Source organism: Hyla sarda, chromosome 2 (genome assembly GCF_029499605.1).
Source record: "Hyla sarda isolate aHylSar1 chromosome 2, aHylSar1.hap1, whole genome shotgun sequence".
NCBI lineage: Eukaryota > Metazoa > Chordata > Amphibia > Anura > Hylidae > Hyla > Hyla sarda.
Genome location: NC_079190.1, coordinates 21,980,416 through 21,999,079, shown reverse-complemented (window position 1 = coordinate 21,999,079; position 18,664 = coordinate 21,980,416). Strand labels below are relative to the sequence as shown.

Below are 18,664 nucleotides of genomic sequence, written 5' to 3'. Positions count from 1 at the left end.
TGCACCAGTTTCTGGCGCATTGCGCCAGAAATTCTGTCTGGGCCAGAAGTTGCTCCAGGATTTGCGCCAGAATTAAGAAAACCCTGACTAACTCTATTTTATATAGAAAACCCGAAAAAGAGGTGTGGCCGTCAGGAAAAGGGGCGTGGTCACAGAAACAGGGCATGTTCCTGACATTTTCACAAAAACCCAACATATTTACTAAGGTCTCACAGAAAATGTAGTGGATTTGAGCTGAGGAAAACCAGACAGATCAGGGGATGTGTAAAAAAAAAGTTTTAAAAAGTTGGAAAAAAATTGTAGGGAATTAAAACCCACAAAGAAACACAACAGTCTTAGTAAATCAGGGCCATTATTGATAATGGAAGGGAAGATCATGGAAGATTAAACTATATATATATATATATATATATATATATATATATATATATATACACTTTACTTTCACAGACGTTTACTTGTATGTACATTTGAAAACATTTATCATCATCTATCAAGCACCTTCTTTTAAATTGTTTGTTTACTAGATTCTGCTGAAAAATGACTTTCCATTACATATTTTTGGGGGAAATGAACAAATCTGATCTGAGTTCAGCCATAATTGGTCTACAGAGAACACTTTGAGAAAAATCTTTTATAATAAATAAAAGCCTACATATGATTCCAGTTGTATATGATTATAGAAAAATATCCATCAAAATGAAATAAAATAAAAATACAGAATACACAGAAACTTCCAATTACTTCCCCATCATTGGCGTGCAGCTAGAAGCCTCCTTCTTAAAGGAGTACTTTTATCCTGTCCGGGCTGCAAAATAAAAGAAAACACACTTTCTCTTACCTGCCAACGAGCCCCCGGAGCTCCGGTACACTCCGGTACAGGTGTTTGGTCCCCGGGCTGTATTCTTCTTACTTCCTGTTAGCCCGGCACATCACATGGAGCTTCAGCTTATCACCGGCCAAGGCGGGACATCGCTGCGGCCGGTGATAGGTTGAAGCTCCGTGTGACGTGTCGGGCTAACAGGAAGTAAGAAGAATACAGCCCAGGGACCGAACACCTGTACCGGAGCTCCGGGGGCTCGTTGGCAGGTAAGATAAAGTGTGTTTTCTTTTATTTTGCAGCCCGGACGGGATAAAAGGAAAAAAGTGCACGCCGGAGTACTCCTTTAAAGTTGCTATTTACTCTGTTTGTACAAGATATGAGTAAAGATGTTTTAGGCAGAATTCTGGCAAAGAAGCTTTTTTGCTTTTAGCTGCTGTATGCCCCGGAGAAAGTTGTGTAGTTCTTTCCAGTCTGACCAAAGTGCTCTCTGCTGACACCTCTGTCTGTGTCACGAACTGTCCAGAGTAGGAGAGGTTTGCTATGGGGATTTGCTCCTGCTCTGAACAGTTCCTGACACAGACAGAGGTGGCAGCAGAGAGCACTGTGTATGACTGGACAGACTACATGACTTCCTCCAGGACATACAGCAGCTGATAAGTACTCGAATGCTGGATTTTTTTTTACATAGAAGAAATTTCAAAATCTGGATACATTTTTGTCACCAGAAAAAGTTTATTTTTTTGGAGCCACCTGTTGATCAGAGTTGTCTGTTCTAACAGATAGGAAATCTGTGTAAGGATGGAAAACAGGAAGCTGTCGGTAGCGAGGAAGAGAATGGTGAAACGGCACCAGTGGGGGATGACTAGCAGAAGTGTAAATATATATATATATATATATGTATATTTTCCCCAAACTGGCCACATTTGAATAAAACAATCCTGAAGGAATATACCATTTTATGAGACCGGGGAACTGACCTTATTTCCCTGCACTCTTCTATGGACAGTCTCACATCTTACATGACCATGACCATCCCCTCTATCCTTATTGAGGCTCAATTGTATTGCGATCATGTACAGAGGTCATGTCATGAACATTTTTTACCTCTCTAAACCTTTGTTAATTTCATCTCTTTATGAGGAGTCATCAAATGGTTGCAATTAGGTCCAATCTGGCTCCAATAAACAGGTAACAACCCATATGGCGCAAACCACATGGAAGCGCAAGACACAGGACATTGTAAATAAAACAGAAGTGTCCTTTGTACTCTGCTCAAAGTCAGTTCTATATCTCAAAACCTGTGGTTTACACAACACATAGGTATATAGTCACTGTATCAGATTGACTGGGACATTTGGCCAAATGAGTGTAGTATAAATTGTGCATCACATTTATTATGTGTTGTAGGCAATTTATATATCTACTGCAATCATTTCAACATTTTTGAGTGGTGTCTAGATTTAAAAAAAAAATATACAAAAATGTAAATTGACCGTCAGTTCACCTGGGATGAGTGGTGTCAGGCAGTCCTCAATGGTAAAGGCAAAAACAAAAACAAAAAATGCTTGGATCAGCAACAAAATGTAAAAATCCATTTATTTAAATTCAATTAAAAAAAGCCAAAGAAGTAATTTTTGTTGTTTCAATTTCTGTATGTCCTATTTATATGTAAAAAAAGAAAGAGAAAAACAAATTCAGCTCACCACTAGGCAGTACTGAATGAACAGAAGTCCCATATGGTGCGGAGAGCAGGGCAGGCAAACAGCGGGCCGGATCCCGGAATCCAGTAGACAAGAAGGGTGGGCAAAAAAGCACAGGCCTCCAGCTGCTCCAGAAATGTGGAAGGATAAATGTATAAAACTTGACTTTTATTCCATTAGATTAAAAAAATTGCATATCCATGATCATAAAACACAGAAAGGGAAAGCAATCAATGCGTTTCATGCCTAAACTGGCTCTTAGTCGTGCCACGACTAAGAGCCAGTTTAGGCACGAAAAGCGTCGGTTGCTTTTCCTTTCTGCGTTTTATGATCATGGATATCCAATATTTTTAATCTAATGGAATAAAAGTCAAGTTTTATACATTTATCCTTCCACATTTCTGGAGCAGCTGGAGGCCTGTGCTTTTTTGCCCACCCTTCTTGCCTAATTATATGTTACTATAATTTTTTTTTATTACTACTACTACAACAATTTTTTACTACTACTTCTTTACTATTTTCATATTTTTCTCTAAGGCTGTCATAATAGGCTAATGCTTTGCTGTATAGTGTTGGACAGAACACACAGAGTCATCTCATTAACATTGGAAGGTGAGTAAGTTAATAAATGGCATATTTTTTGTGATGTTGGAGGACTATATAAAGCAAGATAGTAACACTAAAGGGGTACTCTGTTCTAAACATCTTATCCTCTATCAAAAGTATAGGGGATAAGATGTTAGATTGTGGGGGTCCCGCCACTGGCATCCCCAGCGATCTCCAGGCCGGCACCCCTGTCATTTGGTGCATGGAGTGAACTCCGCTCCATGCCTGATGAATGGTGATGCAAGCCGCCATGCCCCCTCCATTAACTTCTAGGGGAGGAGGCATGATAGCTATGTACTAGCCGTCACGCCCCCTCCCATAGACATGAACGAAGGGGGTGTGGCATGACGTCACGAACGCAAAAGCTGCATGCTTCCATGCCCCGGCCGCTTCCGGCCTGGAGATCACGTGGGGGGGGGGGGGCGGGGGTCCCGCCACTGGGGATCCTTTGGATAGGGGATAGGATGTTTCCAGTGGAGTACCCTTTTTTACTATATATACATATAAAGCTTCTCTATCACTCTCTGGGGTGGGACTTAACTTCTTCCCTTCCTGAAGGCTAATAATGGATGACATTACTCTCTCCATTAACTCTCATTCATTGCAGTTGCCATAAGGAGGTGCACACACAATGCTGCATGATCTATATAGACATTACAGAAATGATGTGTATGCTTCTAATATCGTCGTCCCAAGGAAGTTGTGTTTTTTAGCCTTGCATGCCCCTGATATCTTCTCCAACAACTTCGGGATGACCGGTGTATACCCTCCACAGGGATAATTTGCTGTTTTATTTCGATTTACATTGAATGTCTGGTTAATCAACATAATGCAAAAGCTGCCCAGGAGGCATGTCAATGAGTTGACTAATAATATGCAGAAATGTTCAGTAACAATGTAATAGTCAAAATCTTACATGGGATACAGGAAAATTACGGTATATTACTGTAGGCTAAGAGGGTAAAATAAAAGCACAGCAGCAGAAGCCATGGATCTGTCACAGCTTACATTGGTGTTTATGGTACAGTAAATGTTTAGTTAAATCAGGTGGAAACTGTAGAAAAAAAATATAAAAGTTCGCTACATACATTTATTTTATTATTTCCCCTCTTATGCTGCATTAAAATGTAATCTATTATAATACTGCTCCTATATTAGAATATAACTACTATAATACTGCTTCTATATACAAGAATATAACTACTATAATACTGCTCCTATATCAGAATATAACTACTATAATACTGCTCCTATGTACAAGAATATAACTACTATAATACTGCCTCATATATACAAGAATATAACTACTATAATACTGTCTGCTATGTACAAGAATATAACTACTATATTACTGCTTCTATATACAAGAATATAACTACTAAAATACTGCTCCTATATACAAGAATATAACTACTATAATACTGCTCCTATATACAGGAATATAACTACTATAATACTGCTCCTATATACAAGAATATAACTACTATAATACTGCTCCTATGTACAAGAATATAACTACTATAATACTGCCTCATTTATACAAGAATATAACTACTATAATACTGTCTCCTATGTTCAAGAATATAACTACTATATTACTGCTTCTATATACAAGAATATAACTACTATAATACTGCTCCTATATACAAGAATATAACTACTATAATACTGCTCCTATATACAGGAATATAACTACTATAATACTGCTCCTATATACAAGAATATAACTGCTATAATACTGTCCCCTATGTACAAGAATATAACTACTATAATACTGCTCCTATATACAAGAATATAACTACTATAATACTGCTCCTATATACAAGAAAATAACTACTATAATACTGCTCCTTTATACAAGAATATAACTACTATAATACTGCTCCTACATACAATATAACTACTATAATACTGCTCCTATATATAAGAATATAACTACTATAATACTGCCTCCTATATACAAGAATATAACTACTATAATACTGCTCCTATATACAAGAATATAACTACTATAATACTGCTCCTATATTAGAATATAGCTACTATAATACTGCTTCTATATACAAGAATATAACTACTATAATACTGCTCCTATATCAGAATATAACTACTATAATACAGACTCCTATGTACAAGAATATAACTACTATAATACTGCTCCTATATACAAGAATTTAACTACTGTAATACTGCTCCTATATACAAGAATATAACTACTATAATACTGTTCCTATGTACAAGCATGTAACTACTATAATACTGCTCCTATATACAAGAATATAACTACTATAATACTGCCTCCTATGTACAAGAATATAACTACTATAATACTGCCTCCTATATACAAGAATATAACTACTATAATACTGTCTCCTATGTACAAGAATATAACTACTATATTACTGCTCTTATATACAAGAATATAACTACAGTGACCCCCCGACCTACGATGGCCCCGACATATGATGAAATCGTCATACGATGGCCTCTCAGAGGCCATCGCATGTCGATGTCAGCATCGACATAAGATGCTTTTTTATGTCGGGGCCATCGCATTAAGTGCTATCCGGCAGCGCCAAATGCTTAAGCTGCTGCCGGATAGCAGCTTAATGTTCCCCGTCTGGTGCGGTAAGTATTACTTACCCCTTCACGATGCTCCGGGGTGCCCTCCGGGTCCAGCGCTGGTCTTCCGGTGTCTTCTCGGCCCTCTCCGATTACGTCAATACGCTGCTGCGCACGCCATCCAATAGGAATGGCGTACGCAGCGGCGTAATGACGTCGCTACGCAGGCCCAGTAAGGCCTTGCGGAAGACAGAAGAGGACCGGAGAAGACAGAAGAGGACCGGAGAAGACAGCGGAGAGCCCAGCGGAGGCCCGGGATCACCATCGGGAGCGGCGGGGACACCATCTCGAGCGGCGGGGACAGGTGAGTACAGCTTCCTATACATTTACATTGCACGAATCCCTCAACATACGATGGATTCGACAAACGATGGCTCGTTTGGAACGAATTACCATGGTATGTTGAGGGACCACTGTACTATAATACAGACTCCTATGTACCTAGAATGTAACTACTATAATACTGCCTCCTATATACAATAATATAACTACTATAATACAGACTCCTATGTACAAGAATATAACTACTATAATACTGCCTCCTATATACAATAATATAACTACTATAATACTGCCTCCTATATACAAGAATGTAACTACTATAATACTGCTCCTATATACAAGAATATAACTACTATAATACTGTCTTCTATACACAAGAATATAACTACTATAATAATGCCTCCTATGTACAAAAATATAACTACTATAATACTGCCTCCTATATACAAGAATATAACTACTATAATACTGCTCCTATATATAAGAATATAACTACTATAATACTACTCCTATATATACAAGAATATAACTACTATAATACTGCCCCTATATACAAGAATATAACTACTATAATACTTCTCCTATATACAAGAATATAACTACTATAATACTGCTCATATATACAAGAATATAACTACTATAATGCTGTTCCTCTATACAAGAATATAACTACTATAATACTGCTCATATATACAAGAATATAACTACTATAATGCTGCTCCTATATACAAGAATATAACTACTATAATACTGCTCATATATATACGAATATAACTACTATAATACTGCTCCTATATACAAGAATATAACTACTATAATACCGCTCCTATATACAATAATATAACTACTATAATATTGCCTCCTATAATATATGCACAGAAGAAAAAGAGGGACGTCACTTACCAGGATACGGTGCAATTTTCTTTATTTCAACGGTGCAGAGACATGGAGCACGGACGCCAGAAGGTAGGACTAGCTCATCAGTGGGAAGCTGGGTGACAGCTGTTGCGCGTGCGTGTCACGCTTCTTCAGCGCAACAGCTGTCACCCAGCTTCCCACTGATGAGCTAGTCCTACCTTCTGGCGTCCGTGCTCCATGTCTCTGCACCGTTGAAATAAAGAAAATTGCACCGTATCCTGGTGAGTGACGTCCCTCTTTTTCTTCTGTGCATATATTTGTGAATGCTGTATCTCTAAGGGACTTGGAACCACACAGCGTACAGTGCTTGCCAGCACTTTACGGAACTGTTTCGGACAGATTCAGGAACCAGGTTGCATACATCTTGCTGCTGAAGCACTAAGGGAGGAGCGCTATCTGGGGTAGAGGTGCCGACTATCCACTCTTGCTGAGTTATAACTACTATAATACTGCCTCCTATATACAAGAATATAACTACTATCATACTGCTCCTATATACAAGAATATAACTACTATAATACTGCTCCTATATACAAAAATATAACTACTATAATACAGACTCCTATGTACAAGAATATAACTACTATAATACTGTCTCCTATATACAAGAATATAACTACTATAATACTGCTCCTATATACAAGAATATAACTACTATAATATTTTCTTCTATATACAAGAATATGACTACTATAATACTGCCTCCTATGTACAAAAATATAACTACTATAATACTGCTCCTATATACAAGAATATAACTACTATAATACTGCTCCTATGTACAAGAATATAACTACTGTCACGATGCCGGCTGGCAGGTAGTGGATCCTCTGTGCCAGAGAGGGATTGGCGTGGACCGTGCTAGAGGATCGGTTCTAAGTCACTACTGGTTTTCACCAGAGCCCGCCGCAAAGCGGGATGGTCTTGCTGCGGCGGTAGTGACCAGGTCGTATCCCCTAGCAACGGCTCAACCTCTCTGGCTGCTGAAGATAGGCGCGGTACAAGGGAGTAGACAGAAGCAAGGTCGGACGTAGCAGAAGGTCGGGGCAGGCAGCAAGGATCGTAGTCAGGGGCAACGGCAGGAGGTCTGGAACACAGGCTAGGAACACACAAGGAAACGCTTTCACTGGCACTAAGGCAACAAGATCCGGCGAGGGAGTGAAGGGGAAGTGAGGTGATATAGGGAAGTGCACAGGTGTAAACACTAATTGGAACCACTGCGCCAATCAGCGGCGCAGTGGCCCTTTAAATCGCAGAGACCCGGCGCGCGCGCGCCCTAGGGAGCGGGGCCGCGCGCGCCGGGACAGAACTGACGGAGAGCGAGTCAGGTACGGGAGCCGGGGTGCGCATCGCGAGCGGGCGCTACCCGCATCGCGAATCGCATCCCGGCCAGAGGCGGTATCGCAGCGCCCCGGGCCCGGAGCGCTGCAGTGAGAGGAGTGTAGCGAGCGCTCCGGGGAGGAGCGGGGACCCGGAGCGCTCGGCGTAACAGTACCCCCCCCCTTGGGTCTCCCCCTCTTCTTGGAGCCTGAGAACCTGAGGACCAGACTTTTGTCCAGGATATTGTCCTCAGGTTCCCAGGACCTCTCTTCAGGACCACAACCCTCCCAATCCACTAAAAAGAAGGTTTTCCCTCTGACCTTTTTAGATGCCAAAATTTCCTTGACGGAGAAGATGTCCGAGGAGCCGGAGACAGGGGTGGGGGGAACAGATTTGGGAGAGAAACGGTTAATGATAAGTGGTTTAAGAAGAGAAACATGAAAGGCATTAGGAATACGAAGAGAAGGAGGAAGAAGAAGTTTGTAAGAGACAGGATTAATCTGGCGCAAAATCTTGAAAGGACCAAGATAGCGTGGTCCCAACTTATAGCTAGGGACACGGAAGCGGACATATTTAGCGGAGAGCCATACCTTGTCTCCAGGGGAAAAAATGGGAGGAGCTCTTCTTTTCTTATCCGCGAATCTCTTCATGCGTGAAGAAGCCTGTAAGAGAGAATTTTGGGTCTCTCTCCATATGATGGAGAGATCACGAGAAATTTCATCCACAGCGGGCAGACCAGAGGGCAAGGGGGTAGGGAGGGGGGGAAGAGGGTGACGGCCGTACACCACGAAAAACGGGGATTTGGAGGAAGATTCAGAGATTCTGAAATTATACGAGAATTCGGCCCAAGGTAGAAGATCTGCCCAGTCATCCTGGCGGGAGGAAACAAAATGTCGTAAATAGTCACCCAAGATCTGGTTAATTCTTTCTACTTGTCCATTGGATTGAGGATGGTATGCAGAAGAAAAATTTAATTTAATCTTGAGTTGTTTACAGAGAGCCCTCCAGAATTTAGACACAAATTGGACGCCTCTATCCGAGACGATCTGCGTAGGCAACCCGTGAAGACGAAAAATGTGTACAAAAAATTGTTTAGCCAACTGAGGCGCTGAAGGAAGACCAGGAAGAGGGATGAAATGTGCCATTTTGGAGAATCGATCAACGACCACCCAAATAACAGTGTTGCCATGGGATGGGGGTAAGTCAGTAATAAAATCCATACCAATCAGAGACCAAGGCTGTTCGGGAACAGGCAGAGGAAGAAGAAAACCAGCGGGCTTCTGGCGAGGAGTCTTATCCCGGGCACAGATAGTGCAGGCTCGCACAAAGTCCACCACATCAGTCTCTAGAGTCGGCCACCAATAGAAGCGAGAGATGAGTTGCACAGATTTCTTGATGCCCGCATGACCTGCGAGATGGGAGGAGTGACCCCATTTGAGGATTCCGAGGCGTTGGCGTGGAGAGACAAAGGTCTTTCCTGGTGGAGTTTGCCTGATGGAGGCTGAAGAAGTGGAAATCAGGCAGTCAGGAGGAATGATGTGTTGAGGAGAGAGTTCAATTTCAGAAGCATCTGAGGAACGAGAGAGAGCATCGGCCCTAATGTTCTTATCAGCAGGCCGAAAGTGAATTTCAAAATTAAATCGGGCAAAGAACAGAGACCACCTGGCCTGACGAGGATTCAGCCGTTGGGCAGACTCGAGGTATGAGAGGTTCTTGTGATCGGTGTAAATAATAACTGGAAATCTTGATCCCTCCAGCAGATGCCTCCATTCCTCAAGTGCTAATTTAATGGCTAGAAGCTCTCGATCCCCGATGGAGTAGTTCCTCTCCGCCGGAGAGAAGGTCCTAGAAAAAAACCCACAAGTAACAGCATGCCCGGAAGAGTTTTTTTGTAGAAGGACAGCTCCAGCTCCCACTGAGGAGGCATCAACCTCCAATAGGAAGGGTTTAGATGGGTCAGGTCTGGAGAGCACGGGAGCCGAAGAGAAGGCGGACTTGAGTCGTTTAAAGGCGTCTTCCGCTTGAGGAGGCCAAGACTTGGGATCGGCATTTTTTTTGGTTAAAGCCACAATAGGAGCCACAATGGTAGAAAAATGTGGAATAAATTGCCTGTAATAATTGGCGAACCCCAAAAAACGTTGGATGGCACGGAGTCCGGAGGGGCGTGGCCAATCTAAGACGGCAGAGAGTTTATCTGGATCCATTTGTAGTCCCTGGCCAGAGACCAAGTATCCTAGAAAAGGAAGAGATTGGCATTCAAACAGACATTTCTCAATTTTAGCATAGAGTTGATTGTCACGAAGTCTCTGAAGAACCATACGGACATGCTGGCGGTGTTCTTCTAGATTGGCCGAAAAAATTAGGATATCATCAAGATATACAACAACACAGGAGTATAACAGATCACGAAAAATTTCATTAACAAAGTCTTGGAAGACAGCAGGGGCGTTGCACAGGCCAAAGGGCATGACCAGATACTCAAAGTGTCCATCTCTGGTGTTAAATGCTGTTTTCCACTCATCCCCCTCTCTGATGCGGATGAGGTTATAGGCGCCTCTTAAGTCCAATTTAGTAAAGATGTGGGCACCTTGGAGGCGATCAAAGAGTTCAGAGATGAGGGGTAAGGGGTAGCGGTTCTTAACCGTGATTTTATTAAGTCCGCGGTAGTCAATGCAAGGACGTAGAGAGCCATCTTTTTTGGACACAAAGAAAAATCCGGCTCCGGCAGGAGAGGAGGATTTACGGATAAAGCCCTTTTTTAGATTCTCCTGGACGTATTCAGACATGGCAAGAGTCTCTGGGGCAGAGAGAGGATAAATTCTGCCCCGGGGTGGAGTAGTGCCCGGGAGGAGGTCGATAGGACAGTCATAAGGCCTGTGAGGAGGTAGAGTCTCCGCTTGTTTTTTGCAGAAAACATCCGCGAAGTCCATATAGGCCTTAGGGAGACCGGTTACTGGAGGAAGCACAGAGTTACGGCAAGGGTTACTGGGAACCGGTTTTAGACAGTCCTTGGAACAAGAGGGCCCCCAACTCTTGATCTCCCCAGTGGACCAATCCAGGGTTGGGGAATGAAGTTGAAGCCAGGGAAGTCCAAGGAGAATTTCCGAGGTGCAATTGGGGAGGACCAAAAGTTCAATCCTCTCGTGATGAGATCCGATGCTCATTAGAAGGGGCTCCGTGCGGAAACGTATGGAACAGTCCAATCTTTCATTGTTTATACAATTGATGTAAAGGGGTCTGGTGAGACTGGTCACTGGGATGTTGAACCTGTTGACGAGAGAGGCCAAAATAAAATTTCCTGCAGATCCAGAGTCTAAGAAGGCCACAGAAGAGAAGGAGACGGCAGAGGCAGACATCCGCACAGGCACAGTGAGACGTGGAGAAGCAGAGTGGACATCAAGGATTGTCTCACCTTTGTGCGGAGTCAGGGTACGTCTTTCCAGGCGGGGAGGGCGGATAGGACAATCCCTCAGGAAGTGTTCGGTACTAGCACAGTACAGGCAGAGGTTCTCCATGCGGCGTCGTGTCCTCTCTTGAGATGTCAGGCGAGACCGGTCGACCTGCATAGCCTCCACGGCGGGAGGCACAGGAACAGATTGCAGGGAACCAGAGGAGAGAGGAGCCGAGGAGAAGAAACGCCTCGTGCGAACAGAGTCCATATCTTGGCGGAGCTCCTGACGCCTTTCGGAAAAACGCATGTCAATGCGAGTGGCTAGGTGAATAAGTTCATGAAGATTAGCAGGCATTTCTCGTGCGGCCAGAACATCTTTAATGTTGCTGGATAGGCCTTTTTTAAAGGTCGCGCAGAGGGCCTCATTGTTCCAGGATAACTCAGAAGCAAGAGTACGGAATTGTACGGCATACTCGCCAACGGAAGAATTACCCTGGACCAGGTTCAACAGGGCAGTCTCAGCAGAAGAGGCTCGGGCAGGTTCCTCAAAGACACTTCGAATTTCCGAGAAGAAGGAGTGTACAGAGGCAGTGACGGAGTCATTGCGGTCCCAGAGCGGTGTGGCCCAAGCCAGGGCTTTTCCAGACAGCAGGCTGACTACGAAAGCCACCTTAGACCTTTCAGTGGGGAACTGGTCCGACATCATCTCCAAGTGTAATGAACATTGGGAAAGGAAGCCACGGCAAAGCTTAGAGTCCCCATCAAATTTATCCGGCAAGGATAGTCGTAGTCCAGAAGCGGCCACTCGCTGCGGAGGAGGTACAGGAGCTGGCGGAGGAGATGGTTGCTGGAGCTGTGGTAGTAACTGTTGTAGCATAACAGTCAGTTGAGACAGCTGTTGGCCTTGTTGCGCAATCTGTTGTGACTGCTGGGCGACCACCGTGGTGAGGTCAGCGACAACTGGCAGAGGAACTTCAGCGGGATCCATGGCCGGATCTACTGTCACGATGCCGGCTGGCAGGTAGTGGATCCTCTGTGCCAGAGAGGGATTGGCGTGGACCGTGCTAGAGGATCGGTTCTAAGTCACTACTGGTTTTCACCAGAGCCCGCCGCAAAGCGGGATGGTCTTGCTGCGGCGGTAGTGACCAGGTCGTATCCCCTAGCAACGGCTCAACCTCTCTGGCTGCTGAAGATAGGCGCGGTACAAGGGAGTAGACAGAAGCAAGGTCGGACGTAGCAGAAGGTCGGGGCAGGCAGCAAGGATCGTAGTCAGGGGCAACGGCAGGAGGTCTGGAACACAGGCTAGGAACACACAAGGAAACGCTTTCACTGGCACTAAGGCAACAAGATCCGGCGAGGGAGTGAAGGGGAAGTGAGGTGATATAGGGAAGTGCACAGGTGTAAACACTAATTGGAACCACTGCGCCAATCAGCGGCGCAGTGGCCCTTTAAATCGCAGAGACCCGGCGCGCGCGCGCCCTAGGGAGCGGGGCCGCGCGCGCCGGGACAGAACTGACGGAGAGCGAGTCAGGTACGGGAGCCGGGGTGCGCATCGCGAGCGGGCGCTACCCGCATCGCGAATCGCATCCCGGCCAGAGGCGGTATCGCAGCGCCCCGGGCCCGGAGCGCTGCAGTGAGAGGAGTGTAGCGAGCGCTCCGGGGAGGAGCGGGGACCCGGAGCGCTCGGCGTAACAACTACTATAATACTGCTCCTATGTACAAGAATATAACTACAATAATACTGCCTCCTATGTGCAAGAATATAACTACTATAATACTGCTCTTATATCAGAATATAACTACTATAATACTGCTCCTATATACAAGAATATAACTACTATAAAACAGCTCCTATGTACAAGAATATAACTTTTATAATACTGCTCCTATATATACAAGAATATAACTACTATACTACTGCTTCCTATACACAAGAATATAACTACTATACTACTGCTCCTATGTACAAGAATATAACTACTATAATACTGCCTCCTATATACAAGAATATAACTACTATACTAATGATCCTATATACAAGAATATAACTACTATAATACTGCTCCTATATACAAGAATATAACTACTATAATACTGCTCCTATATACAAGAATATAACTACTATAATACTGCTCCTATATACAAGAATATAACTACTATAATACTGCTCCTATATACAAGAATATAACTACTATAATACTGTATCCTATATACAAGAATATAACTACTATAATACTCTCTGTAGACTTGTCTGGTCAGGCTTTATCTGGTGTTGCAATACTTTTCTTTCCATACTGTATACCGAGAACATCTTTATTATTCCTATACATAACTATTTGAATATAATAGCGTCATCCCCCACCCGTTATCTCTTAGTACCACCGCCATCCTGTAAGCTGCATTAATTTGTCATACCTTCAGTAACTATTAACTGTACAGTCAGTGGAAGTCTATTAAGCCAAGATACAACTCACGTCATCCACCCACCACACGGTAGTTGTGCTATGGTACCTGCAAAATTATGTAATTACTGATATTATAATACTTGTGAGATATGAGGTACAAGTAAACGTTGGCTATTTTAAATTGGATTACTTAAGGCATTGGAACATCACAAGTTTCCTTAAGCCACTTTTTGTCAGAACAATACTGCTAACTGATTAAAAATTAAACCTGTAGGGGAATCTGACAGCAAATGTTTAATTATCCTACAGTGCCTAGATCCTTAGTCCGGCGCAGCGCAGTAGAAGAAGAGTCCGTAATGCAGGGGTTAACTTCATATGGTTTATTCAAAACACAATCGCTAAAGCGATTGTGTTTTGAATAAACCATATGAAGTTAACCCCTGCATTACGGACTCTTCTTCTACTGCGCTGCGCCGGACTATGGATCCAATTTTACATCTGCCATTTTTTTCCACTGAATCTCCAACGGTGAGCAAGTCTTCAACCGGAGGATCCTTGCTGCATGCAGATTTATCTATTCTGCTCTTCATGGTGTTGTGCCCACAGCGCAACACATTCTGGTAACCGCAATTCTTGTACACTCACGGTACCGCACTAGGGGCGCGTGTGTTTTTTCTCTTCTTTCTTATCTACAGTGCCTAGATGGAAGTGATAGAGGGGGATACCCAGTTTGGGACATCCTCTCTGAGCCAGAACAGACAGTAGCTTTGTAAGAGCAGTTCACCACTCCGGAGGACCTTGCCTAACCATGCATGGTTGGCCATACATTTGAACATCCGGCATGTAAGGCTGGAGCTTTTTGTTTTAGTAATACCAGCTGATCCGTGCAGGTTCTCCATTCAGGCCTGTCCACTATAAGCTAGAGCAGCTATAAAGACCGCCTCACTTTCTGGAGTATACGGCACAACTTTACATTTTCCAAATAACCCCTTTCATCTTAATGGGAACTGAGTAATGCTTCATTTCACCTGCGGAGGCACTGTGGGATAATTAAACACTTGCTGCCAGATTTCCCTACAGGTTTCATTTTTAATCAGTTAGCAGTATTAAGATGAAAGGGGTTATTTGGAAAATGGAAAGTTGTGCCGTGTACTCCAGAAAGTTAAGCGGTCTTTAAAGCTGCTCTCTGCTCTAGCTTATAGTGGACAGGCCTGAATGGAGAACCTGCAGGGATCAGCTGGTATTGCTAAAACAAAAAGCTCTAGCCTTACATGCCGGGTGTTTAAATGTATGGCCAACCATGCATGGTCAGGCAAGGTCCTCTGGAGCGGTGAACTGCTCTTACAAAGCTACTGTCTGCTCTGGCTCAGAGAGGAGGTCCCAAACTGTTCATCCCCCTCAATACTTCCATCCACTTAAAGGGTACGTTCAGATGAATGGATCCACAGCGTATTTTACACTGCGGATCTTCCGCCAAAGGACCACTACAAGGTGCCTTTAGATGTGCCTGCTCGGAGTGGCAATACGCCGCTACGAGCAGACACACTTTGATGAAAGAGGTATACTCGGGCATCACGTGTGTGAGTACATAGCGCATGCACGGCGACTCACACATCGCAGCAGTGTGTCTGCTCATAGCGGCGTAGTGCCTAAAGGGTAACACCGCCCATAAACTTCTTGTCCCCTATCCAAATGATAGGGGATAGAATGTCTGATCGCTGGGACTCCCTGCGATCTCCGCTGTGGCACCACAGTCATCCGATGCACGGAGTGGTCACACCCCCTCGATTCATGTCTATGGGAGGAGGTTAGTACATAGCCATCACGCCTCCTCCCATAGACATGATAATAATATAACACATTATAAATTGTTCTGCAATAAGGGAACCTTGCGAGGGGCCACAAAAACAATGTACTTTAGGAAGGCAAAGTTTGATCAACTCAGAGAAGCCCTTATCAATATAAATTGGGATAATGTCCTCAAAAACAAGAATACTGACACTAAATGGGAAACTTTTAAGAATATTTTAAATTTTCACTGTAAGAGGTATTTACCTCGTATTTATTTATGGGAATAAAAGAGTCAGAAATAAAAGAAAACCAATCTGGATGAATAAAAATGTTAAGGGGGCAATAAATGACAACAATAAAGCATTTAAACTACTAAAACAGGATGGCAGTGAAGAAGCATTAAAAAGCTATAGAGAAAAATGTAAAATATGTAAAAAAAAAAAACTGATAAAAGCTGCAAAAATAGAGACAGAAAGACTCATTGCCAAAGAGAGTAAAACTAACTCCAAAATGTTCTTTAACTATATAAATAGCAAAAAGGTAATACATGAAAGTGTCGGCCCTTTACAAAAATGACGAGGAAGAAATTATAGATCAGGAAAAAGCAAATATATTAAACATATTCTTCTCCACTGTATTCACCGAGGAAAATGAAATGCCAGGTGAATACAGCAAAATAAGGTAAACTCCCCAGTACAGGTCTCTCTAACCCAGGAAGAATTATAGGTCACCTGTCTATCCCAGCAAGAAGTACAGGTCACCTGTCTAATACAGGAAGAAGTACAGGTCACCTGTCTAACCCAGGAAGAAGTACAGTGCCGCCTACAAAAAATCAAAATAGATAAATCCCCAGGTCCAGATGGCATTCGCCCCTGTGTTCTAAAGGAATTAAGTAATGTAATAGGCAGACCCCTATTTTTAATATTCAGGGACTCTATAGTAACAGGGATTGTTCCCCAGGACTGAGTAGCAACATTTTAAAAGGGGTCAAAAGGTGATCCCGGGAATGATAGGCCTGTTAGTTTAACCTCTGTTGTATGTAAATTGTTTGAGGATTTTCTAAGGGATGCTATTTTGGAGTATCTTGATAAAAATAAATGTATGACCCCATATCAGCATGGCTTTATGAGGGATTGGTCCTGTCAAACTAACCTGATCAGCTTCTATGAGGAGGTGAGCTCCAGACTGGACCAGGGGCAATCGCTGGATGTCGTATATCTGGATTTTTCCAAAGCATTTGATACGGTGCCACATAAAAGGTTGGTGCATAAAATGAGAAGGATTGGGCTAGGGGAAAATGTGTGCAAGTGGGTAAGTAACTGGCTCAGTGATAGGAAACAGATGGTGTTTATTAATGGTACTTATTCTGATTGGGTGACTGTTACTAGTGGGGACCACAGGGGTCAGTCTTGGGTCCTTTTCAATTTAGTATATTTATTAATGACCTTGTATAGGGGTTGAATAGTAAAGTGGCAATCTTTGCAGATGATACTAAACTCTGTAAAGCGGTAAACACAATAGAGGACAGTGCACTGTTACAAATGGATCTGGATAGGTTGAAGGTTTGGGCTGGGTAGTGGCAGATGAGGTTCAACACTGATAAATGTAAGGTAATGCACATGGGGAAGAAAAATCCGGGCTGGGATTAAGTATTAAATGGGAGAACACTTGGGACGACTGACGTGGAAAAGGACTTGGGAGTCTTAGTTAACAGTATATTTAGCCGTAGTGAACAGTGTCGGGCAGCTGCTGCCAAGGCAAATAAAATCATGGGGTGCATCAATAGGGGCATAGATGTCCCGACAAGGAAATTATTCTACCGCTGTACAAATCATTAGTCAGACCTCACATAGAATACTGTGTACAGTACTGGGCAGTAGAATACAAGAAAGATATAGTGGAACTGGAGAGGGTTCAAAGATGGGCAACCAGGGTAATATGGGGAATGGGAGGACTACAGTACCCAGAAAGATTATCAGAATTAGGGTTATTTAGTTTAGAAAAAAGAAGGCTTAGGGGAGACCTAATAACTATGTATAAATATATCAGGGGGCCATACAGAGATCTCTCCCATGATCTATTTATACCCAGGACTGTATCTATAACAAGGGGGCATCCTCTACGTCTAGAGGAATGAAGGTTTCTACACCAGCACAGACGGGGATTCTTTACTGTAAGAGCAGTGAGACTGTGGAATTCTCTGCCAGAGGAGGTGGTCATGGTTAACTCAGTAAAAAATTTTAAAAGGGGTTTGGATGCATTTTTGGAGAACAATAACATTACAGGTTATGGATTCTAGATCTTTATCATCTCAGTAGGGACTCAGTAGGGTTATAGGTTGAACTTGATGGACTCTGGTTTTTCAACCTTATGAGCTATGTTACTATGTTACATGAATGGAGGGGGCATGATGTGACATCACAAACACGGAAGCTCAAAGCTTCCATGTTCATGAACATTGCAGTGCTGGTCCAGACCCCCGAAGACCCCTAGGACTCCCCCACGATCAGACATCTTATCCCCTATCCAAAGATGTCTTGGGGCGGAGTACCCCATCAACAAGGTATAATGCTTTCTGTGTTTCCAGATCCTATTACTTTTTTCAAATTTTGTTAGGTTAAGGCCTTGTGCTAAAATACAAAAAATAAATATATAAAAAATAGGTAATCCCCCATGAGAAATTCATGAAAAGGTAATAAATGGGCGCTGTCAGATACAAAGACTCTTTCTATGTTGTACATTTTGGCAACACATAAACTGTTCTAATATATAGTATTTAAAAAAAGTTAATGTATTATACTTCATA

General features: G+C 43.0%; 1 protein-coding gene and 1 long non-coding RNA gene across 15 annotated transcripts in view; one reads left to right on the top strand and one right to left on the bottom strand.

Moving 5' to 3' along the window:
* The window catches only part of DLG2 (discs large MAGUK scaffold protein 2), a 1,357,480-nt gene that overhangs the window by 583,886 nt on the left and 754,930 nt on the right, over positions 1-18,664 (bottom strand). The window lies entirely within an intron of this gene.
* The window catches only part of LOC130358298 (uncharacterized), a 45,025-nt gene that overhangs the window by 25,659 nt on the left and 702 nt on the right, over positions 1-18,664 (top strand). The window contains exon 2 of the long non-coding RNA XR_008889456.1: positions 3,061-3,135. This is a non-coding gene — a long non-coding RNA (uncharacterized LOC130358298). The remainder of the gene's footprint in view (positions 1-3,060; positions 3,136-18,664) is intronic.